Source organism: Rissa tridactyla, chromosome 3 (assembly GCF_028500815.1).
Source record: "Rissa tridactyla isolate bRisTri1 chromosome 3, bRisTri1.patW.cur.20221130, whole genome shotgun sequence".
NCBI classification, from domain to species: Eukaryota; Metazoa; Chordata; class Aves; order Charadriiformes; family Laridae; genus Rissa; species Rissa tridactyla.
This window is the reverse complement of record NC_071468.1, coordinates 44385726-44405758: the sequence shown is the minus strand read 5'-3', so window position 1 is coordinate 44405758 and position 20033 is coordinate 44385726. Positions and strand designations below refer to the sequence as shown.

General features: G+C 43.7%; 1 protein-coding gene across 4 annotated transcripts in view; it reads right to left on the bottom strand.

The window, feature by feature from the left end:
• LYST (lysosomal trafficking regulator) overlaps positions 1–18856 on the bottom strand; it is a 96104-nt gene extending 77248 nt beyond the window's left edge. For 2 of the 4 annotated variants that reach the window (XM_054195628.1, XM_054195631.1), the window contains exon 1: positions 8866–8967. The gene's annotated coding sequence lies outside the window, so the exon portion shown is untranslated. Of the gene's footprint in view, positions 1–8865; positions 8968–18836 lie in introns of those variants that run through there. The other 2 variants (XM_054195630.1, XM_054195629.1) reach the window with 2 other exon arrangements.
• Positions 18857–20033: the final 1177 nt, after the last annotated feature.

Here is a 20033-nt window from a genome sequence, read left to right as displayed (position 1 = left end):
TCATCCACAGCAGTGAAACACAAACAGCATTTAATCAGCATTTAACTTCAACTACAGCTTCTTGTCCCACTTGATTGTGAAGTATTCACATCATGATTTGTTCTTCATCATTTTAAAGTCCACTTGCAAAAAACTAATTTGTGTTACCTGTTTAATTCATGACAGGACATTTACAAGTCGAGTTTATTTTGTTGCTGTAATTTCAGGATGCTTAAAAAGTGAATTTGTTAAACTTAACATGTATAGCACCAGCAAACCCTATTCATGCTTAATACTTCTTGGAAAGTACTATTACCCTGGGGACTAGAATTAAATGCCAACTGTCTACTTGTACAGCACACAATCAAAAACTTTGACTACATGTACCATCATGTAAGAAAGGGAAAGTGAAAATCTGTTGTCAGAAAAATAGCATGTTTTAATATTTTAGTTTTACACCATCCTAGGTTTTCCACATATAAGTATCTACTTGACATATCTGACCCTTATTTGGAGAAAACATTAGATCAGATTAAGATCTTTATGAGTCTTTAGTGCAATGTTTTAAGAAGTGTTCACTGTAATAATGACTATCCTAATGGAACAGAGCAATGAAATGTCAACTGTGTGCTACAAAGAAGGCACCAGAGATTAGGTAATCAACGCTAGGAAAGTTTTTCTTGCTAAAATTCAGCAGGTTATCAGGTTCTGCCTTGAGCTATGAAGATCTGTATCCCCTTTAAGAGTTAGCAGATTATCAACAATTTCCTCCTTTTGAGTCTGGATGAAATATCATCGAGACAGAATTAATGGTGAAGAACCCCACAGGCTAGCTACATATTACACAAGTGCTTTGGGACAGCTTCTCAACTTAACATGGAATTTTATTTAGTCATACAATGTGAAACACCTGTGAATGCATTCTTGTTGAACCTGAAATCAAGTTAAAAGATGAGAGATGATTCATCTACCAGATAAAAAGTACAGCACTAATGAAAGACAGGCTCTCAAACAACCACCCACACTCAAGTAATGCATTAACCCTGTACATATGCTAGACTCAAGTTTATGCTTAGCTTGTGGTCTTATAGTATCCTAAATCAGTAACTACAATATAGTTGTTAGCCACATTAAATCCATTCCAGTTCATTTAAAATTTGCATATTTCAGACCAGTGCATGCATGCACAGAGAATAAATATTCCTTAGAATAGGCACGGGGAAAACTGGGGGCCTTCAAAGATAATCATTGCAACATTAACTGTGTTAGAAACAAAAATGCTTGCTATCATGGAAAACAGATAAAATTCACTGAAGAATACCAAGCCGATATCATTACCACGAAAATGCCAGAAACAAGCTTTGTTAGCAGAGTTGAACACAAGGATCCATTCCAGAACTTATCTGAAGTGCCAGAGAACACCACCTGTAAGAAACACATGGCACCAGAGAAAGAAACTGACAAATGTTCCACCACAAGACAGAATCTATGTAGAAAAGAAGCTATGAAAGAGCAGTAAGTTCTTCCAAAAGAAACCTGAAGGATGAAGATCTTCTGTGAAACATTCAGCAGTAAAAAGGCTGAAATGGCATAGCTCCCAAGTGAGCCTTGTTCCGAACCCTACTCAAAGAGTGCTAACAAGTTCTTACCCAAATTAAAATCTACAGGTAATACTCCTAAATACCTTCTTCAAAGCTTTAGGTTTGATACTTACTCCCAAAACAGACTACAAAGCAAGCCTTGACAGCCATGGTTGCACAGTAATGACTAATGACTAAATCTAAAGATCAAGACTAACCTCCACAGGCTCTGTAGAGTGAAAGGAAAGCAGCAATCCACTACAGAAGGCAAGTCAGCAGTTGAGGGCCTCTCCAGTCACGACCCTACACAGACCAGCCCTGCAAGACCAGGCAGGCTTTGCAAACACCCTCTTAAATTAAACTGCAGCATGACAGATAGTGTTGTCCACGGTACAACTGGGACAAATGCTGCGGTTGTGATCACACTACAAGTATGCAGACACACTGCATCTACCTGGAGAACATTTTAAACAACAAGTGTTCCACTCATGATCTGGAGGACCATACAAATCTTTTTGTAATTTACAAGAGTACACATTTTGATTGCACCAATACTCAGAGAGATCGAAGAAGCAAGAGTTGCTGAGCAGTTTCTTGAGACACTCTTGCTGAAGGGATATGAATGAGTAAAAGCTGTTTATGAAACTGAAAGCTTAGTAGGTTAGAGGATTAAAACTAGAAAGTAAAGTGCTTAAGATAAATTTTGGCATTGTGTCTAAAGTATCCACTAAGAGCAATTAAATAAGAGGGAAAGGTCAGTGATCGGGATTAAAAAAATAAAGGTCACCAATGGGCAGAACACTAATTCTGCTTCTGGGACTTTAAACTGGTCAGTGAAGTCCATATTTTCTATTAGTAAACAGACAGCAGGTAGCAATTCTGAAGGTGGTATTTAAAAAAAATCATTTACCTAAACATCTGAGTTTTGTACACTGTTATTCCTATTAAGCTCAGTCTGCCGGCTTCTTTACAAAGTGCCAACAGCCTTGGATGCCTTCGGGAAGCAGACCCTGTACTTCCCCCAGGCTTTACAGCAAAGAGGTGTTTGTTCCAGCTGTGCTGACCCCTCTTGCACTGAGCTGGCCCCAGAAGACCCAGTAAACAATGATGAGAACTACAGGCAAAATGACTCACATAGCATCTCACTTCAGGTAGCTTTTTATCCAGTGGGAATGCAGATAAGGAACAGCTAGGATTTTTATTTTATTCTTGAAGTTTAAACAGCGCTCAAAATTAGTCAAGCAGTATAATCAATAATTATACTTAATTTCACATAATAACGACTAAGAGTATGAAGTTTCCCAGTATACCTATTACTACATAGGCAAATGTTTAAGAAAATCCTGAACCACTGGAGAAAACCCTAAATTCATGCACAATGTAAAAAATATCCAAATTTACATTTAACAAGTCCCCAAACTATAGATGTCTATCACATGTGCACACAGAAACAAGGCTTCACACTGCTGAGAGATAGCTGGGGAGATGAATGAAGTGTGTCAGATGAAGGCTACATACACAGCCAAGTAGTATTTTCAGTAACCAATCATCATATGATAACTTCTTCTGCAAATGCTAAGGATTTAGCAGGACTCCAATACTTCAGTTACAAAGCCAATTTGATTAATTCAGGCTTCTAAAAATAATTTTAGACTAATTAGGAGTGCCTTCTGGAGTTGAAAAGGCCCCACAGAGCATTTCATCTATACATCAGACACATAAAGGAAATTCTGCATTCCTTTGATCTTTTGTTAATTGAAACTTACAAATCAAGAGTGAAACTGCACACTCTTCAGTGATTCAAATCTCCCCTTATAATTGAAAGATGCAAGTAATACAAAGATAAATATATACCTCAGGTAGCACACAAACTTTTACAGTTTGGAGCTTTTTTTTTTTTCTATAGCAAGTCATAAGAATGTTTGCTCTCGATTCTTTGAAATTAGCACTGTTAAACACTCTTGCCTTCCAATAGAAAGAGAACAGGAAAGTGAAAGACTTGCACTCTTTGGTTAATTTTAAGACTATTTCAGTGTCTGTTTGAATTACTGAATCAAAACTGGACAAATTTAGACTCTTCAGATATTATAATGAAAGTATATTGCTGAACTTTTATCAGTTCCTGCAATACAATTATGAAATATCATGAATATTTCCTTAAGTCTCAAATATTTTCCTTATTAATTCACTCTTTTCCAGAATTCAGACATTGAGAACTATTCATCCCTTCAGGCTGCTGTTTCTGTTACTCATTCCTTATCTTTTAGTTAATACACTAAAGCCTAACCAAATCAGTTGCTTACTGAGGTTAACAGATCTAGTTGGATGCTTTTTGCCATTTATCCCCTCCCCAAAAAACATAAATCTTCAATAAGTGCCTCCACAATACTAAAGAGGAATAGACGAAGTCAGGCATTTACCGAGATTAAAATGGACAAAGTTAACATCAGTTTTAGTGCTTCCAAAGAAGCCTTGCATTTGGCACTACCTGACAGTAATTCCTTCTGGTATTTCACCTTCCCAGTTTTCTCTTGGGAAAGCAGGTTTTTCCTCTACTGTCACATGTTCGAAGAACCAGGAACTCTCTTCCTCCCACCTCACAATTAGTACTTCATGCTCCCATACTTTTCCATGGAGCATGGTGATGCTTTCAACTGAAATCAAGGAGCTCAACTTTCTTTAAGAAAAGAGGGCAAAGAATGCCTAAACGTGAAGATTAGCTGAGATTGTCAAACAGTTGCTCAACCACTCTAACACAGACACAGTCTAATGGGCACTAGTCTTCCACCACCTTTCGCAAACCATCATTCATCACTTTCGCCCTCCACTTCCCACGTTTCAAATTATCCAGAAAGTGCAGAAAATCTCTTTCACAATGTAAGAGTAATTCTCACAGTGCCTCACCTTCACATGGCTCAAAACCCCCATACAAACTCAAGTGCCACTGGGCAAGCCCCAGATGCCTGCAGTGAGCTACACAGGCTCAGACGTGCAGGAGACAACCCTTTCAGTGCTTATCCACTGTGTGGCCACTGCAAAATCCCACACACCGTAACAGCCAGCAGTAGTGAGTTATTTATGGAAAAGAGGGCTAAGAAATAAAGTCTGAGAAGCAGAAGAGTGGAAGCCCTGCTCTTCTGTAACACACCAAAACCACAAAATACCTCAGTTACAGAATATGAAAGATTAAACGTGCAGTGGTGACTAAAAAAGCTAGTGGAACTTAAGAGAGGTATCTGTAACAAAGATACAGCAGAAGTTTCAGCATTTACAGGTACCAAGATATAGCACCATTCCAGGACTTCACTACATCAATCACAGCATTACGTACCCATCCCTTCTTCAACATATGTAAGCTAATGAATTACACAGAATGGTAGGGGTTGGAAGGGACCTTTGGAGATCACCTAGTCCACTGCCCTGTGTTTAACTTTGCTCTGTCTTGCTCTCACACTCTGCATCACATTTAACCTATATCCTCACACAGAGCAAAACATAGTTACTGAAAAAAATCACACTGGCAAGACTCATGCTTCTACTCTGATATTTAGTACCAAAAAACCCCAACTTCCCAGAAAAATGGGATTTTAATCAGACCCCAGGCTGCAAACATGAACCATAAAGAGCTAATAGCTTGTAACAAGAAAAATCTCAAGACTGTACATAGCATCTTTTTCTCCTTTCCCTTCCCCTTCAGACTCCAGTATCACCTCTGTACAGAGTGCTTTATCTGGAGGCAAGACATTCCCATGCACTAATCTCAACAGGTCACTGAAAGACAGGTTCAAATGCAAGACCTGAATCTGAGCAGAGGAAAAGAAAATCTGGATCTAGTACCTACCGTGCTGCTTTATTAGTTCTGAAATGACCATGACAACTGAAGCAGACACCCTGTTGAGTCGAAGCAAAAGCCCCCACCTCCTGAGGAGCAGCTAGGGTACAGTTAAACAAGACAGCTCAGCCCACCTGACAACTCATGACTAGCAAGAAGGTGTTTCTGTTCCTCCCCAGCAATTCTTCCCTTTCTCTTCCTTCGGCATTGCATTCATCCAGTTCCTTCTTGATGTGACTCATCTCCACAGGTTTGTAGAAAATTAGGTTTTTTCAGCTGGATTTTTTTGTTGTTGTTGTTGAACTGCCATGTTGAGGAATCAGGCAGTTGTCACTGCCAGCAAAGGGAAGAGATCTCCCTCTTTTGCAGCAACAAGCTGCTTGATCAGCTTAGCCAGCTCAGACAAATCAATCCAGGTGACAGAACAGAAGGAACCACAGGTCTCTCCTACCTGATACCAGTCTAAAAAAAGGCATATCATCTCCAGATCAGTGCTATCGCAAGAGCTGATAGCTCTGATGACACCAGCTCAATTACTTGATACTATCTAAAGGCCTATGAATCTTCATCAAGCAATAATTTGCCAGAGTAAATGACATTCTGACAACTGTCTCTGAACTGGAAAAGAAAGAAAGAATCAAAGCAATGCCAGACATATATACATAGAACCCTCCCTCCACTGCATATTACAGTCCTTCTCCAACATTGTAATTCAGTTTTCCAAACATAAAAGATGACCTTAAAGTTGAATCAACAATATGACATAGTGACACCTCAGGCAACAGACACTACAGTTCTTCACTAAGGAAGCCCACAGAGCCTGACATCTCCTCAAAAAGAATAAAATAGATATAGCGAGGCCTTGTAGATGATAGTTGTTCACCCCAAAGCGCTTAAATTCACCTGCAGAGGATAAGCAAGTGTGTTCTGGACAGCAAGCACTTCCTGGCACGCCAGAATCCTCTTACAAAATAATCATTTCACCCTACGTTCCCTCTGCTCCCTTCTGCCCACAAAAGACAAGCATCAAAACCAGTTTTGCTTCAGAAATCCTCTACGTGCAACATTACTTTATTTGAAACGGGACCACCATAACAATGGCAATATTCTTCAAACATGAAGGGAATTAGACACAAGCTGCAAGGGCATACAACTGTATAGTAATAAGGATGCACCATGGTCTATTGAAGAAATCACTGACAATTAAAATACAGAACTTCCTGAAGTGTTTGTTCATATTTCATAGGATTTGCTTACATTCTTTGAGCTTAACTGTAAAGAGAACTATGTAAGAGCAGCAACTTACTTTTAGTAAGTATTAAGAATATAGTTTCTCTTTTCTAATGCTTACATATTCAGTGTCTTACTTTTCAACAGATCCTATGCTATTGTTCAAGCTGCTTACAGTCTCTTTTCTTATTGTCTTAAACTGCACTAAAAACTGATGTGGAGGCACTTGGAAAAACCTACCAGGGGCTAAGAGAAAGGAAGAAGCAAAAGAAGCATTTAAGAAGAATCTTAATTAAACTGTTACCGACCTAACAGAAAAACTTCTCACAATGAATTAAACATTTTTAATGGAAAGCTGTCTTTGAGTACAGTAAAAAAACTAATGGGGGAAGGAGAGAGGGAAAGCAGGAAAGGAGTGATGTTAAAAAAAAGCTCCTCTTAAGAAATCCATATACAATCTTACAAACCAACTGATGACTAACTTCCTGAGGTCTCATTTACTAACTCTGGTTTTAGAAGTAAGGCATTAAAGCTACTTGCTCTTAGCTTCCAAGATTCTCTGTCCAATGAGAAAGAAAGAAGAATAAAATTAAAATACTTGAGAAATAGCTCATCTTTTTTTCTTATCTACAGCAATATATGAAAGCATTCTCATTCTTCATTCACTGTATTTTAAACATTCAACAGAAAATGAGAGTCACTAAGCCACAGATTTTTCTAAGGTATCTGAGAGGATACTTTCTTCTTTGCACTATTGGTCTGTGATCCTACAGTTAAAGGCAAAAAGGGGACTCGGGAGTATTTTCCTGACTCCTTACCACACTGTAGCCCCATAATGATAAAAGCTCCATGCAGACACACTCTCTTGACCAAGCATGCAAATTCAGATCCTTCCTTCAGGAAGGGTTAAGTGTTCCAGACATTTCTTTTCTGGTACATAGCACAAGATTATGATACACATGACTAAAACGAATCTCCTTGATGGTTTTTCTGCCAAAGATTGTCCCACCACCTCACAGGCAACGGTATGATTCTGTTACTGACACAAGATTGTGTCACTAACTCCAAGTGTCCCTAGATTCTTATATTGAAGTCTTACATATGGCACTACAACTAAAAAGGAAAAAAAAAAGTCTCCCATGCAGATTTTCTTCTCTAGCCAGTTCCTGTTTATAACCACATTAGATGCTTTTCTGACTCCTAGGCCACCACATTCCATCACCTGATCCTCCTTATGAATTTCTTCAATTGCTCTCCTTTCTCTTATACAAGAAGTTTTATTCTCACTTCCAGTGATGCACCTGCTTCCCCTGCCTCCTCTCTCACTGTATAGGTAAGTAAAAGGCAGCTCTTTAGTTCATTTGGGGATATCAGGTAATGTCCAATTCTTAGATTTATGGGATTTTTTTTTCCCCCCTCAGAAGAGCATCTTCACACATTCTCCCCACACTCAGAGAATATACAGAAGAGTTCTCATTTCTCCTCTGTCCACTCTTTTTAGTGGATAAAAAAAACCAAGCACAGTTCAGGTGCCGAAGCGCTGCGACTGTTGTATTCCACATCCATCGACGTTATCGCGTTTCCGTGAACGGCCCACATTTGCTTTTCTTCACTCGTTATCTCCTACCATCAACACACGCCTTGTCGCCAACCAGGCGTTGCGCTCCAGCCCCGCACAAACGCCCGGCAAAGCCCGGCCCGCCGGAACGCGGGGCCCGCAGCACCCCGCCGGCAAGGGGGAAGGGGCGGAAAACGACCCGGTACGCGCACACGGAGCACTCGGTGCCGCCTCCCGGTAAGAGGCGGCGGCCGCAGGCTCGCAAGAAGCTCTGCGGGCCACAAACGGCCTCACGCAAACCCACCCAACGCACAGAGCCGGCCCCGCAGAAACACGCGGGCCCTGAGGGCGCAGCCGCCCCTCCCGCCGCCGCGGCCCGGCCCCTACCCCGGGGAGGGCAGGGCCCCGCCTGCGCCACCGGTGGCCGCTCCTTCCGCCTCCCTCAGCTCTGGCCGCCGCGGCCGCCAGGCTGCCCTCAGCCTACCTCAGCGGGCATCTTCACGCTGCCGGGTGACAGCCCGCCCCGGCCCACGCACCGCGGCTCCCGCCTCCGCCCGCGGCGGGGCTCCCCCTCGCCGAATCCCGCAGCAGGGCCTGTGCCCGCCGAGCTGCCTGCTTGCCTGCCACCCGACCCCGCACCGCCAGGCGGGCCCTCTCCCGCAACCCGGTGGCCGCCCCGCCCTTACCCGCTCCTCGCCCCACCGGAGCCGGCGCGCCCGGCCGCTCCGCTCCGCTCTTATCCCGCTGACAGCGTCCCGGCAGCCCATGGCGGGAGGGCCCGGCCCGGCCCGGCCCCGCCGCGCCCGCCCGCCCCTCGTCGCCCGGGCAACGCAGCGCCCGCCCCAGCCCCGCCTCTCGCCCCGCCTGACTCCGCCGTTCCCGCCGCCACCGGCACCGGCGGGTGGGTGGGCTGCGGGCGGTCTCACGGTGGCCCTCGGCTGCCGCAGCGGGCTGGCCGGGGCGGCGGTGGCGGCGGCAGGGCGCTGCGGGAAGGGCCGCGGTGTGCCTGGGGTCGGGTCGTGACGGCGCCTGCGCCCGCCGGGTGCCACATGGGCAGCCAGGCCGCCCGCCTGCCCGCAGCCCGCCGGCTGAGTGCTCCCCACCTGAGGGCTCGGCCCGTTCACACCACCGCCAATCCCCCCAGCTTTAACCTCAATATTTAAAAAGGCTCTTAACATAGGTGTCGCGTATTTCTACCCAGTGCACACCTCGGTGCCGCCTGGCCCCTGCAACCCCGTTCCCGAGCGATGCTGTATGGCGTTACTCGTTTCACGGTGAGGGGATTTCACGGCTTTGCAAGCAGCGGGAGAGGTTGCGCTCTGCTTTTGGTATTTGCTCCGAGTAAATTCTTGGAGCAGATTCAGGGCTGCCAGAGCTGGGCTTTGGCACTCGGCTGAGAGGCCTGGAAGAAAGGATTGCCCTGAATGCTCCCTCTCAGAGCAGGTTCACACGTGCAAATAAATCAGTCATGTGCCCTGACTCCCTGCCACTGCTCTCGCCCTCTCCAGGAGTTCGCCTCGCACAGCCAGGGCACTTATTAATATTTTGAAAGTGGCAGCAGTACATTACAGGCCATGTTAAAAAGCACACACTTCATACAGTCATAACACGCCTAGGTTTGGCATAGCCTTCCTGATTCTTGAAAACAGATTCTTGTCCACAGGGTGCACAAAGCGTCCTTACTTTGGTGCATCCTTCTCACATCCCTACGCCTCTCTCTGGACCATTGGCCTCCTGCTCCCTGACCTCCGCTGCCTTTCCCGGGGAGGACTTGCTTCAGCCCTGTGACTGCCTTTCAGTCACCATCCCAGAGCCTGCTGGCTACCTCAGTGGCATACTGGGTTTGTAAAACTTAAGCCAGGCTGCCTGCAAGGATTATACGGCTGGACGGAGCCAGATCTTGGGAATGCTTCAGGCAGCAGGATCCCAGGACCCACCTGCCAAAATAAGTTTAGATACACACGAGGTAACAGCAGTTAAGTCATTTGCAAATATAAACTTCGATCTGTCTGGGTATTCCCCGTGTATACCCTGCTTCTCGTACTCTTTCCCATGGCATCTGTTTATGGCCATATTTCATCTTTTTTTTCCCTCGGCACTTACTTTTGGCTGTTTTTTGTGATGGTCCTCATGCAACCTGTCCCTGTTAGACGGGTATTGGGCTAAAGAGACTCTGGTCCAAGCCAAGAGAGCAACTTCCCTGCAAGGGCCCACTTTGAAAACCCCAAGAAAGAGCCTTTTTCTAGAAAGTAGGCACCTAGATAACACTTCTGCGCTTGGAAATGTCTTAAATCCCTGAAAAAAAGTCCTAGACAACTGACACCGGTATTTCACTAAAACCAGGAAGGGCAAGGAGCCTAATGCACTGCTCTGCTGCCGAATGAGGTTACGCAGCACAGCCATGGAGCAGCAGGCACGGGAGCCCTGGTGGCACCACGTGCCCCTCATTAGTTGCCCACCCTTGGGAAGGCCAAATCTCAGCTCAGAGAGACAAGTGGCCTTCAAGGGCACCCAGCTCTCTTCAGTGACCACAGAGAGAACTTAGGGACTTTGGGAAGACTCGGTGCCCTGGAGTTTAGATGCCAGTTAGTTGCTAATTCAGGCAGACTAAATCCTACTTTTAAGCCAGTTTAATTTAAACTGGTGGATAATGTAGTAGGATTTGGTCCAGCCTATCCCAGCTGGCACTTCAGCTACTGTAGAGGGAAGTAAGCCAAGATTCCCACCCCACCCCTGGGCTCGGGGAGTTCTTGCTCTGAAGCAAACTCCCTAACACTTGCATGAAGCTGCTCCACTTCCTGTAGCCGAGAAGAAAGAGAAGTCTCTTTTACCTCGAACCAGGGCTTCCTGTTTACCAAAAGGAAGAGATAAGTGCTATTTTATCATTCTTTCAGATCTTCCAGCTGCTGGAGGATGACCACGTGTACGTGTCCCTCCTCAGTGCTGGCCATGGCAGGAGGACAGAGGTTTCTACTGGCCTCATGGGACATGAAACTCCTGCCTGCCAATAACTCCAAGGCTCTTTGCTGATATGTCAGCTGTTGCCCAGTTTTCCTCAGCAGCAGATGTAGGGCAGAGCCAGCATGGTGGTTGATGTTCACACATTGCCTATATTTTTCTCAAGGAGCCCAGTGAAACTAAGTAGCCCGTACATTTCCTTGTGTAGTTGTATGGCAGAACCGAAACAGCAGCAATGAAAACGAAGTCAATGGCCATCAGTACATCAACTCACTCTTGGAATATTCACTTTTAAAGGGCAAAGAATAGGTGCGTTTCAGATTGAGAACGTAAATTTTACTGAAACTTAGAGTTTTCAGATGAGAATTGGCTACCACATACAAACATCTGAGTGAATTTTTGCAAGGCATCTATTAAAATCTTTGGAAGTTAGCCATAGCCTAAATTGAAATGCACTGAAGCAGTTGTCATGTGTGTGCTAAAAAAAGATTATAAACTGTTTAGACTGAAAAAATGGTTGCAAAAGGTAAGTAGGTGCAATTAGAGATTTTAACAGAATGGCAATGTTCTCCCTTGAATGTTTCAAAGTGGAACCTATCTTTCAGCTCATGCAGATTTTCTTTAATTATAGTAATTAAAGCTCCTGCTACAGACATGACAGCATGCCTGTTGTCCAGTTTTAAATCTGAGTTTTTCAGTAAAGTACTATGCTTTCTGAATTTGAGAGCAGCCCTGAAGAAAAGGACTTGGGGGTGCTGGTAGACGAGAGGCTCAACATGAGCCGTCAGTGTGCACTAGCAGCCCAGAAAGCCAATCATATCCTGGGCCGCATCAGGAGAAGCGTGGCCAGCAGGTCGAGGGAGGTGATTCTCCCCCTCTACTCCACTCTCGTGAGACCCCACCTGGAGTACTGCGTCTAATTCTGGAGCCCCTACTACAAGAGAGATATGGACGTGCTGGAACGCGCCCAGAGAAGGGCCACGAGGACGATCAGAGGGCTGGAGCACCTCTCCTATGAGGACAGACTGAGAGAGTTGGGGTTGTTCAGTCTGGAGAAAAGAAGGCTCCGAGGAGACCTTCTAGTGGCCTACCAGTATCTTAAGGGGGCTACAAGAAAGCTGGCGAGGGACTTTTTAGGATGTTGGGTAATGGTAGGACCAGAGGGAATGGATCAAAACTAGAGATGGGTCGATTCAGACTGGACATTAGGAAGAAGTTCTTCACCATGAGGGTGGTGAGACACTGGAACAGGTTGCCCAGAGAGGTGGTGGAATCCCCATCCCTGGAAGTTTTTAAGGCCAGGCTGGACGGGGCTCTGAGCAACCTGCTCTAGTGGGAGGTGTCCCTGCCCATGGCAGGGGGGTTGGAACTAGACGATCTTTAAGGTCCCTTCCAACCCTAACAATTCTATGATTCTATGATTAATTCACGTATGTCAATATAAATTTGCAGCAGCTCCACTAAAGTGAGTAGAATGACACTAGTTCATGCCAGCATAACTTTAAATCAAGTCTGGTTCTTTCTTGGTTCATTGATAACTCCCTCTAATTCTACAAACAGCACCTGAATCTCACTTGAAATTTATAAAGGTTTTCAGCAGAAGTCTTCCTGAATTTCTACTATAATTCTCTGTTCTACATGCAGAAGGTAATAAGATGGAAAAGAATATGAGTGGCATTTCCCTACTGTTTTCTAGGCCAGGAGAACAAGCCCTCAGCACCGAGACCTGCACAGGTTGCATCAGTACTCTAATTCTTCAGTATGTGGTGTTAACATTCACAGACAGTAGATTTAGATCAGTGGTTCCAAGATTTTAGGGGTCAATGGGCCACTGTCCGCTCCCAGAACTTCTTAAGTGCCCACTACACATTTTTCATAAGGCACTGTCTTACTCTTATCATCAAAGTTTCAGATGAAAGCATTACAAAGATAACATAAGTCTTAGATTTTGTGGGCCATTTCTGCAGTCTCATTCTCTCTCTCTCCTTTCAAATGAGTATTTACCTGTCTAGGAAAATTTACCTATGTTTTAATGGTATAATAAAGTCAGTAATAAAAACTGTGGAGTAATACATATAATATCTGAGCTGTCTTGAATCCACAGTCTTAAATCAGAGAGGTTCATGGAAAGGACATCTTTTGTCAGCTGAGATGAGCAGTCTTTCAGCAGGGAATGAATAACAGTCTGTTTTCCCAAGGAAGCACATTACTCCATTTTTTCCCCTATGCTACTGTAAAACATCTGAAAGAGCGGGTAAAATAGCGAAATAGTTTTGCGCTTAGGGAATCAATGAATGGTCTGAGGGATTCATTAAATTAATGTGCTAGTTGTGATGTGGGTCTGTCTATATCATGAGAAGAAACAGTCTGTGAACAGCTACACTTCCAGATCAACGTTGGAGGAGATAACTGTTGAACAAATTCAAGGACAAACAAATCCAGGCTGGCCACATTTCATGTCTGGGTTCTTCATGTTTGACTAGTTGACTACAGTGGTACAGAAAGACCAGAGAGAAAAGGAAAACATCATTCAGTGTAGTGGGTATAACGCAAAGGGAATTAAATGAGGTTAAGTGCTTCCAAATGGAGCTTAAAGCACAAGAGTTGTGGGAAACCTTCCCTAGTTGTTTGTAATCCTTGTTTAGGCTTGCCTACTGCAAGCAGGGCTTGATTCCCAGCGACGCTTGATTTTTCATTGCAGTAATTCCTGGTCAGCACGCTCTGATGTAAGGAAGTATTTACTGATGATTCTAGTTCCCATTTCCAGAACAGAAGAGCAGGTAGCTGGATAGCCTGGCTGCCACACATTGTATGACCCCTAAATTTGTGCAAATCTAGATGAAAGAATTCAAAAAGACTCGCATTACTCGTTTTGAATCAGTGAGTCTACTTTGACCAGCCTTGGCTTTCCCATTTAGAAGGAATTCATCCAGTTTAAATGGATGAATTTACCTCAAAACCAGTTGAGGTAAATCACTGGTTGCACTGTATGCTGAACTAGAATTAAATTGCCTTTAGTGCAGTGAGTTTAGATGAGGTAACAAAACTTGATTGAAACCAATTTCTATAGAAATGATTGAAGCTAGAATAATTCCCACTACAAAGAATAAGAAAAGCCTAACGAGAAATGCAAATGGTATAAAAACCTATATGCAGGACTTTGAGCTTTAATTTCCACCTTCTCCTGGCTTTCAAATGTATGAATTGCACCAGATCATAATCTCTTACAGTTACACATTGTCATGTGTCTGTAACAATGTCTAAAGGTTTGTCCCTGTTCTACAGTAAATAATCAGGCAAAGGATGTGCTCTTGAACTGAGTCAGTTCAAGAGGTGAAGCTGAGGTGAAATCTCAATAAAGGCATGTCAGGCTGCAGTTTTCATGTCTCCTTATTAGTTCCGTCATTGTCTTTAGCTGGATCTACTACCCATGCGAAAATACTAGACCTCCCTATCTTCCTAATCCCCTGCAAAAAGCATATCTGCAGTTCACAATAACAAATACTTTATGTTTTTCTGATAAACACTGTGAAATAAGCTAACTCACAGAAAGAAGTATTTTTTTTTAATTTCATATTAATACTGTTTCATAGGAAAAGTCTTAGTAGATTTTAATTTTCACCTCTTATGCACCATTTCTGAATTTTTGCCCTGCTCTTCTTAAAATATTAAATTAAAATTGGACTAAAAAGTTTAGATTCAGTAGATATTTTATAAAGAGAAAGCAAAACCAAAATCAGGTAGTTCCCAAAAGAACAAAAGCCCCTGAAAATGACCTTGTTGCTGTATGCATGTTTTTGTCATAACTTGCTCATCCATTCATACCATACTAAAGGTTATCCCCAAAAATTTTTCAGGATAACAATCTACCTTTTAAAGGAGAATATCATCAGAGTGGTAGGTCTGGGAGCTGCACGTCCAAAGGGCATTGACTGTATGGTAGGTAGATGGTCGTTTGTATTTGTGTGGATAAGGCTTAGGCAAGCTTTCCTGTTGAATCCTTTCACCCTGTTCCTCTCACTCCTGGCATATCTCTCCTTTTCGCTTTTCCAAGAAAACAAGCTCATTTTACTCATTTTGCCTGGACACAGTTGAAACAGTCTGATACTTCTCATTATTCTTATGACAGCTAACCTTTCTTCATGGATATTTAGTTTGACAGGGGACACTTTATGGTTTTGTTTCAGTGCGGATACCTCCATGACTTTTTCACTGTTTCAGTTTCCTGCTGGATTCCAGTCATGTCTTAAAAATGGCCAGACTGGGTCGGACCACAGAGCCGTTCAGCCCAGCATCCGTTGTGGTTGCTGGCCACAACCAGGTCAAGATACACAACCAGGACAAGTGTACAGTGACACTTAGTACCTCTTCCATCTCACAGCGGTCTGCAGCTCAATAACCTCCTGGGATAGATGTGCTACCCTCCTGATTTGATTAATTTTTCTTCCACTGATTTGGCCAGTAGCTGTGTGAGTCCACATAAGCCTTTGGCACCCACAAAGTTCCAAAGTTCAGTTACACAGCTAGCTAAAAAGTACTTCTTTTTGTTTGTTTTGAACCTTTTACCTGCCCATTTCTCTTGGTTTCTCTAGTCCCTCTCTCTGTGCTGCTCATGATTTCAAAATTCATTGTCAAATCTCCCCACTTCTCCTCTTGTTCCGCTATGAAGAGCCCTGGACTATTTAATCATTTGCTGTGTACCAGTTGCTTCGGCTTTCTTACCCTTCTTTGAATCTTTTCTTGTCCTTTTTAGCATAAGAGAAATAGAGCTGCAGACAATATTCAAGATGTGAGTTCCATAAATTTTCTGCTACTACGCTTATGTTTTCTTCTCTGTTCTTTCATTAATAATTCCTAGTGTTATACTCACTTTCCTCTTCCATCACTGAGCACTGGGCTGACAACTTCATAAAACTATGTGTTGTCACTCAGGGATCTCTTCTACCAAAGCACAAGGAGAAAATTCAGCACTGCTCTCTCTGGGTGCAAAGTTAGGGTTGTTTGACTGGGGTGCATTCCTTTGCTGTTGTCAACATTGATTTTTTTCTGCTACTTTAACCCAATAACTCCTAACTTGAAATCCTTTCCCAGCTGACTTTCATTTTTGCTACCTAGAGTAACTTACCATCAGGAAACTCTTTCACCTCAAACTGCACTTCTTTTTCCTGATAACTTCTATGTCAAACAACACAAGCCCAGGGACAGATTTCTGAGACTTCACTGGGGACTCCCTTCTCCTCCTTCCTCCCAAAAAACTCCAGTAGAGCTGTCAGATACTTTTTTCTGCAAAAGCTATACTGATTTTTCCACATTATATCACATTTGTTCTTGCTAATCACATCACCTGCTATAGTTTCTAGCAATTTGTTCAATGTTTCTGCAATACTTTATGATCACTCCAGGTCAGATATCAAAATATAAACATAAAACTTTTGTTGTGATAATCTGTATTTCTTTTTTTTTTTAAAACCTGGCCTTTGTAAATTTCATGAGTTTTGTCATAGTCAATGCAGCATTAGAAAGATTCAGCAGCAAAACATTGTCTTTAACAAAAAAAAAAAAAAAAGGCACTCTGTACAGATTAGGTTTTGCTGGTTTTGGTGTTTGTTTTTTTGTGGGTTTTTTTGTTGTTTTGTTTTTTTTAAAAAAGGAAAATATATAAGCCAGACCAACAACACAAAGTTGTTAGTCACAACACTGTGAATAAATTATGAGATAAATAGAATCATTTTCTGGCAAACTGACCATGATTTTTACAAATATATTAACTCTACATAACAACAAACAAACCAACCTGTTTAAAAAATTACTGCTCCTGCATGGGACTCATATTGCGTTTCTCCCTGGGATTTCTGATTAGCAATCTAATAGTTTTGTTCCCAGTCCAGCCATGGATTTCTTAGTGAATTATCTTTGCTGGAAAAGGAAACGTAATTCAACCAAGGTAAATGTTCAATGTTTGCAAATGCTTTTTATCTGATTAGAGCACTGTATGTCTCCGTCTTCAGAAGCAGTAACCCACCTCCATGCATGGAATGCTAAGGAACATTCAGGGTGCTCCTTAGCTGCTGATAGAGCAGACACCGAGCAATCATGGGGCTGCTCTCAAACACTCCCCCGGCGCTGGGGGGCTCCTGGCTGCCTGTGTCCCCATACAGAAAGTACTGGCCTGCTGTCAGGGGGAGGTGAGGGGCTGGTTCAGTGCATGTGCCCCACCTGTCACGGTGTTCCCGGGAGCTCGTGTCAGCATTGCAAATGGGACATTTCCTTAGGGCTGCTCTAATGGGGACAAACTGCTCCCCTCCACCCAGGCAGCTCCGGAGAATGGGAATTTAGAGACATTTGGTTCCCTGTTGGTACCTATACCAGCCTCAGCTCTGGCACAGTGGGCGGATTCTGACAAGAAGAATGATGAGGCTGAGCAAATGAAAGGGTGCAAGAGAGCCAACGTGGATGGTATGCGGGGTTTGCATCGCCTGCTTTGGGGTAAACCCAGCACATGAAGTAGTCACTGTAACAACACTCAGCCTTTGTGCTTTTCTGCTTTTCTTTAGGTGGTGCTGTCCCCAAATTAGCATGTCCCCAGATTAGCATTTTTGGACAGGCACTAGCTCTGAAAAGACAATGGGGCACAAAGCACACTCTATTTCAGATGCTGCCATTTCCCCACAACCAGCAGCAGTCTGGGCTTCAGTCTGAACCTTTATCAGTTCCCCTTCATGCTCACCTTACTATGTTTTCTGTCCTTTTTCCAAGTGTCTTGAGCATTGCTCCAAGCCACCCATTTGATGCTATAATGTAGCATTCGGAAAGAGAAAATAGCACTGATTCAAGGCAAGGGAGGGAGCCAGTTTTGCAGTTTTATGTAACTCAGTGGAGCTCTGTAGCTATTTAGTTGCATTGAATAATTCAGTGGGGAGGCTGTCTGAAATGCAACAGCCTGTTTGTTTCCCATGAAAGGTGATGCATGCTCGGAGGGCTTCAGACATCTATCCAGCAACCAGCACAGAATTTTTTAGAAACACATGCATTTATACATTCAGAGACTAGCTCCCAGCACCCCTCCAGGCCCTCTGCCAAAGCCTCTCATTTTCTCATTATAAGGCCAAATCCCATTCACGGTTTTGTCTGCATCACTCTATTGCTTTCAGCAGTGCCACCCCAGAGTCTCACTGGTGCACATGAGTTTGCTATGATTGTCAGTGTTTCCCCAACCCAGCACACGCTGCCTTAAACCTTCTCCCCAACCTGGCCAGCAGTGCTCTACTGCCTGATGACCTGGCACACAAGCCTGACGCATGGATACCAAAGCACAAATAGCAGTCCCCAGTTCCGATCGGTCCCCAGACAAGCACCAAAACATGTGTGACAGCTGCTACTCACCCCTGAGCCCTCATGCCCTTATGCCAAAAGTGGAGCCTCTCAGGATCCCCACCACTGGGCTGTAGACCTCGCCAGAAACCTCCCTGCCAGCCTGCACCCCAGGCAAATGCCCAGCCACCTCCATTCAGGCTAATTTTCCTGCACCTCCTCCCAGAAGAAACCTGACTACCACCACTCCATGGCGAGGGGAGTGACCCTCCTTGGGGACCTTTCTTTCTCTCATCAATCTTCCCCATTTCCATGCAGCTTACACTTCCATTGGAAATTAGGCATCATCCTAAGGAATAAAAAACATTTAAAAGCCTGTGGACCATACCTGGTTTCCTCAGAGAGCTGCAACTAAAAAGCAAGGGGGTAGTGACACAGAATTACATGGGCATCCTCCTTCTGGGAACTCCTCTGCTAGCATTTGACACGGACCCAGTCAGAGGGATGCTGCTGCGTCTGCACAAACTGCTGCAGTAAAGTCTCGGAGTTTCTGTCAGGCTGCTGGATGAAATCACAGCTTCCTTGCTGGTATGCTCTGGCTCCTTTTCAGCTTCACACAAGCAGCCTGTCCTGCAGAGATGTGGAAATTGGAGGTTGCTTTAGTTTGTTTTTCTTTGAGTCAGTTATGCTACTGTGTCTGTAGTGCTGCTGGGGGGGGGGGGGGGGAGAAAAAAGAAAAAAAGGAAGGGGAAGAAAGAAAGACAACAAGAAACTCATGCAGGCTTTTACTGTCAGTGGTGCAGGAGGATGAGTAAACAATGCAGACAGCTAAAGAGATTGCGTTAAGTGGTGCAAGAGGCTAAAGGCTTTCCAATATGCCATTCCATTGTGTTTGCTTGGGTATTGTATGTAGGCATGTAAAAAGAGAACAGTTCAGCCTTAGGGCCACATTCATGAACTAAGATGACTCTGTGAAGAACTCAAAACTCTGTCCTGTGCTGCCAAAAAAAAACCTTTCAATGAGCAAATCTGAGCTGATTTAAAAATAAAATGTTTCTGGTCTCCAATTGTTGTTATTTCTCTAAGCACAATAGAAAAACAAAAGGGTGATCAAACCATGCAATTCAAAATCTGCACATACATCTCTGAGCCTGCAATTTTAGATGCCTCCTTTTGAATTTCCATCTGCAAGGACAGCAAGGCCAGGATCTCCTTAGTCTAGTCACAATAAAGAAATCGTATTTGTTCTAAAAGACCAAATTACTTGACTTAAATGTGAGTGATCCCAGCTGCATAGACACAAACTTTCTCATGTCTAGTGCTGGTGTGCTGGTTTCAGCTAAAAGGGAAGAGATACAGAACCATGAACCCTTTAAGACAGTGATCTGCCTTTCACTGTGAATGTACTGGCTTCAGCCAGGTGCCAAAAGCACAGCTAGAACTGAGAAGTCACTCTCAATGCACATCTCTGAGCACTGAGCAATTTTTGTGTTTCTCATGAAGAATTGCTGGTTTAGACTGCTTCTTTGAGCTTCCCTGACAAGTATCACTATGCCAATTTACCCATTAGTCTTAATATACTGAA